Here is a 6,087-nt window from a genome sequence, read left to right on the forward strand (position 1 = left end):
GTATTATACTACAACTTGCATGTCTGATTCCTTACCGTGACCTCATAGAGGGACTAGGTTCCTGCAGCATGCGAAGGAGCATAACCCTGCCATTCTTTGCAGTGGAACCTAATATTATATATTCCAAATATCTCTGAAAAATATTCCATTTATTTTTACAGGAACGCATGCTTCTTTTAGGATAAGGGATGTATATAGCATGAGGCATACTGTGTGTGGGGGCAGGCGGAGAGCCTTGTAAATATGAAACCTCAAGATGGTCGACGGTGTAAAAAATATATGTGATTGTATCCTCATTATAATCTACTCCAATGGAGGAAGCAATAAGAAGCGAACTTTGCTTGCAGTAGCGTACACTATGAAATACCTCTGACGCAGTAATGCACACTCGCGCAGTATGTACCTGTCGCCGCAGACAAAGCCATACGACGAGTTAGGTGTTTAGCAGCAATAACTGTCTTGCATGGTACAGTACAGGGCTGGCGGACCAGTTCCACATAGCGGTGTGCATGTATCCTTACCTTTCCCTTGTTTTACCCAGTTTTTTTCTGGAAGTGGTTGTTCGCCAGAGGAGGTGTGAACTATTATTATTTTATTTTTTTCTTATATGTATTTACTTTTGCTTCCTTTTTATCCAATATATTGCCTACTTTTTGTGTTAATGGACATGGAACTGAATAAAGTTGAGGTATTGCTATTATTTTCAGTCTCGTGTATCTCAATTGATGCGGAAACTTGTATATCGCACATTTAGAGCTACCAGGTAAAATAGCAGCAGCGCAGCAAAGTAACCGCAGTGTAAACTTTTTATTAATTTTTTTTTTTAAATTGTGCTAAAGTTATCTATAAGGAAACATTGCGATTTTGCCATAACTTAGTCAACCAAAAGTTGTGGTTTTAAAGGGATTTTCCAAGATTTTCTTTTCTCCTTTTTTCTCCTTTATTAAAGGGATTTTCCGAAACGTCTTGTCTGGCTCCTTTCCACACTCCGGACTCGCAGAGTGAGTATGCAACAGCTCCCATCCTGACCTCCCAGCACCGACTAGGTCGCATAGCATTATACTGATTTGTGATGTCATGGATAACCCTGACAGCATTATGTCAGTGTTATCCAATACATTTCAGACCTCTAAGGGTTACATAGCATCATAAATCAATATAATGCTATGCGACCCCGACAGTGCTGGGAGGTCAGGACAGGAGCTGCTGCATACTCAAGCAGCAAGTCAGGAGTGTGGGACCCGCTCATCTGAAAGGGGCCTCTGGATAGGGCATCAGTATCTGGTCGGTGGGAGGCCCGTGTGTCGTCAGCCATTTGAGAAGGCACCTCTCAGCTCAGCCCCATCACCTACGCCAGGGATCAGCAACCTCCGGCACCCCAGCTGTTCTGAACTACAACTCCAAGAATCCTCCTTTCACTCTGTGCATTCTGGGAGTTGTAGTTTCACAGAAGCTGGAAGGTTGCTGATCCCTAACCTAGGCCATATATTGTCACAGGGCCTAGACAAAGCTGCGCGAAGACCACAGGTCTACTGTAAGCGCCAGTGCCTTCCCAAAGAGCTGATCGGTGGGAGACCTGGGTGTTGGACCCCCACTGATCAGATACTGATGACCTATCCAGAGGAAGCCCAAATTGACCTGTTACATTTCCCTGTTGCTACATTTGGAGGTAAGTTTGAAGAAGAGCTGCTGTTGGTGGACATGGTCACAGTTCTGGCCAGTGAACTGTCGGTGAGATACGTAATGATAAGTCCAATTATTTCACAGACACACCTCCATTACAACATTAACTTTATTATATATGTAAAATAACATAGATGTAAAAAAAAAAACAAGATACAGGTAGAGAGGGATGATATAAGGTGACAAGCTCACCCTATTATATCCCTACATCTAGCAGTCCGCCTGTGGTGGACATGGACCAGGTGCTGCTTGACTTGTAGAAGGCGGACATAACATGCGCAATCTTGAATACACTAAGTATTGATACAGGTGAAGCGTACAAATCAAGTATGGTAAGGATGAGGCTGATGCATCTCAAGCACCGTTCTTGCGGCACACGTTGAAGTAAGGGGGCGAGACCGATGAACAAAGCCTCTTCGGGACCCTCAGCAAAGTTTCTGTTAAGATGCTCGAGAAGACTAGCATGAATCATGGCCCGCGTATCTAAATCGGAAACATGCGTGGGGCGTGCCCTCCTTTGACGTGCTGGGTGGGTGTGGGAGGCCTCCGGTCTCGGTCCCGCCGGCTGGTCTTCCGGAGTTGCGGGTTGTGATGCCGTGAGGCCGACAGCTGGAGACTCCCTGACTGGCATATCTATCCGATTTAACTAAAACAGAGAGCGGATCATAGGAAAGACCGCAGAGAAGAGGAATAAGATGGCCAAAGCCCCTCACCTTCTGATGTTGTGCTGTGTGCACAACCCCCAACACAGGCCTAGGATTCTCTCTAGATGCCAGTGAACGCCGGTCGGGTCAGAGAGGAACAGCAGGAACTCCAGGACAGCACAAAACAGGTAGGTGAGCGTGTTTCTTCAAAAACTTGCTTTAAAGGGGTTGTCAGTTATTTTTTTTCTTTGTATGTTTCTATCTAGGCAAATGTAAGGACTTTACAATTCACTTACTTTATCTCCAGTTGCTGCTTTCTCAGATTTCACTGAGGGTCACATGACCTGTGATGTCAGCCTCTCTCCCTGCTCTGATGATGTTTCCTGCACAAGCCTGAGAGATCAGATCTGTGTCTGTACACCAGGCGGCACTGTGCTGGCCACACCCCCCCTGCATTGCAGGCTGCTGCTTTTTGCTCTCCCTGGATTCTTGAGGAAAAACATTAACCCCTTCAGCTGCACAGACTTGGGGCCGAAGGCTTTACTGAGTAGCTGCAGGCAGTGAGGAGACAAATGCTGGGCACAGGAGCCGACAGACTAGAGGAGTTCTGCAGAGCATTGCACAAGAACAGGTAGGGGGAAGATCCTGTGTGTATCAGCAGTGTCATTGTACAGCTGGGAATTGTAGTCCTACAAATACAACGTGCTGCTGATTCTCCCAGCAGGCAGACATGTCACTCAGGACAGCACTTGTATCCACTCCCTTTGCAGTGCAGGGGGAGGGGCAGAGATGGTGTTATTGCCGGTAAACAAAGGGCCAGAAAAGAACCAGGAAAATAAGCAAATATATATTTTTGTGCCTAGAACTTGCTTAGCTTGGTTATATATTGCTGCCCATCAGATTTACAGTACTATATATATTTTTTTTTTTATAACTCTGACAACCCCTTTAAATAAAATGGTTGACATCAGTACAGAGACGCATTTCGAGGCCGCACCAGTCCCTTCAGGCGGACGCTGTGGACTCCCAGTAGCTTTCCAAGCACAGCGCTGTACATGGTATAGTGGCAGTGCTTGGTATTGCAGCTCGGCCACATTGACTTGAATGGGGCTGAGCTGCAAATAGTCCATGTGACCGATGTACAGTTACGTCTCTGATTTAGGAGGAGGCTGCGGCGCTCAAGGCATCTTCTAACAGCTGATCGACAGGCACCGATCAGATACTGATGACCTATCCAGAGGATGGGTCATCAGTAAAAAAGAATCTTGTAAAATCCCTTTAACTTTACTGTGTACCTTATGTTGTTAGAGTTGCCATTATCAGCAGTGCTATTTCATCTGTAGTGGCCTTAAAGGGGTTGTCTCATCACAGACAATGGGGGGCATATCACTAGGATATTCCCCCATTGTCTGATAGGTGCAGGTCCCACTGTTGGGACCTGCACCTGAAAGTGGTGGAGGGCACACTGTGCATGCGCAGCCGCCCCCCATTCATTTCTATAGGGCAGAGTGCTAGCTCAGCTATTTCAGTCGGGCCCATAGAAGTGAATGGGAGCGGTGACTGGTCATGCACCATTCACTTCGATGGGGAGAGTGCTTGGTGGTGGCCGGACCGGGGTCCTCCTGCCACCACCTTGTGGGGCTCCGGGTGTCAGCGACTATAAGACAATGCGGGCATATCCCAGAGATATGCCCCCCATTGTCTCAGATGAGACAACCCCTCTTTTAGCTGTACCACATTTTTTTGTAAGTAATTCTCTTAGTTTGTGGTATATATTATTATTGCCTGAAGAAGGGGTCGGTCCTGAGACCCGTCGTGTACTGCTGTCAACCACTTGACTAAGCAAGTTATGGAAGAAACGCTCACCTACCTGTTTTGCGCCATCCTGTTCCTCTCTGTGTGTATCTACCCGAGTCTCATCTAACTCCTCTTCCCCAACATCCTCAGCCAGTCTGAACAGTGCTGTCATGTAAGAACTTGTGAAGATGAAACTTTGGTGGTGGTCCTGAGGACTGAGAACCTCCTGAGGGTGTACAGGCTGGAGACCAGGAATCAGAAACACTTCAGCTGCTGTGAAACTACAACTCCCAGCATGCAAACTTGCTCAGCTGTTCCTCTAACTCCCACAGAAGTGAATGAAGCATTCTGGGAATTGTAGTTTCTGAACAGCTGGAGCGCCGGAGGTTGCTGATCCCCGCTATAGACATTTGCTGCTTCTGCAGTTCGAAGCCAACGGACACAGTCCTCCATGTGTGGTCTGACTAGTGATGTGTAAAGTGGTAGGACTATGTTCTCATCACCGGCATCTATGCCCCTTCTGATGCAACCCATTATCTTATTGGCCTTGGCAGCAGCTGCCTGACACTGGTTTCTTACCAGTTTTGATAAATCTACTTTTAGATTTACTAAAATGTTACTGTACTTACAGTTCAGAGCGTGTGTGTAAAGGTATGAAGCTTATGCCAGAAGGCTGATTGTGGGGCATGCATTTTAGGAAGGTGAGGGGGGCATTAATTAGTGGGCAGAATGCAATGGAAAGAACCTAATGCCCCTTCTATGAGGAGCGGGTGGAGAGAGTAATTTAGGGGAGGACCCCAGCCGTGCTTTCTAGGTAACTGATAGGTGTGGTAGTGGGATAAAGCCCCCCATACATAAGAAGGCGGGGAGGTAAACATCAGCGGAGGGGAGATGTCTGCTCAGCAGAGTGCAGACCTTCAACTGGCTAGGAGCACCGCCTTAGGGCTCGTTCACACGACCGTGACGCTTTTTGCGGTCCGCAAAACACGGATGGTGACCGTGTGCCTTTCCGCAATTTGCGGAACGGAACAGGAGGCCTATTCTAGAAATGCCTATTCTTATCCGCAAAACGGACAAGAATAGGAAAGGACTCATCATTTTTGCGGGGCCACAGAACGGAGCAACAGAGTGCTGGCCGCATCTTTTGCGGACCCATTGAAATGAATGGTTCCGTATGCGGAACGCAAAATACGTTTGTGTGAACGAGCCCTTACACTGATCTGTGCATACAGTCCCATGTAAGACATCACTCTACTCCCTACAACATCCAGTCCCATGTAAAGGACATCACTCCGCTCCCTCCAGCAGACCGTCTTATGTAAATAATACTCCCCCTCCCTCTAACAGCCAGTCCCATGTAAATAACATAACTCCTCTCCCTCTAACATCCAGTCCCATGTAAAGGACATCACTCCCCTCCCTCCAGCACACAGTCCCATGTAAATAATACTCCCCCTCCCTCTAACATCCAGTCCCATGTAAATTACATCACTCCAACAGCCAGTCCCATGTAAATAACATAAATCCTCTCCCTCTAACATCCAGTCCCATGTAAAGGACATCACTCCCCTCCCTCCAGCACACAGTCCCATGTAAATAATACTCTCCCTCCCTCTAACATCCAGTCCCATGTAAATTACATCACTCCAACAGCCAGTCCCATGTAAATAACATAACTCCTCTCCCTCTAACATCCAGTCCCATGTAAAGGCATCACTCCCCTCCCTCCAGCACACAGTCCCATGTAAATAATACTCCCCCTCCCTCCAACAGCCAGTCCCATGTAAGTCACGCCCCTCTGCTCCACATACAGCACTGCCCTATAACAGTCCACCGCTCTCTTCTCTCCACAATCCACATCTCCGTGCGTCGCCGCCGACGCTTCCTCCTCTGAAATCGGAGAGTCCCCGCCCATTAGCTACAAGACCCCGCCTCTTCCCATGACGTCATCCCTACCAGGAGC

The sequence above is a fragment of the Bufo bufo genome, chromosome 11, assembly GCF_905171765.1.
Source record: "Bufo bufo chromosome 11, aBufBuf1.1, whole genome shotgun sequence".
Lineage (NCBI taxonomy): Eukaryota > Metazoa > Chordata > Amphibia > Anura > Bufonidae > Bufo > Bufo bufo.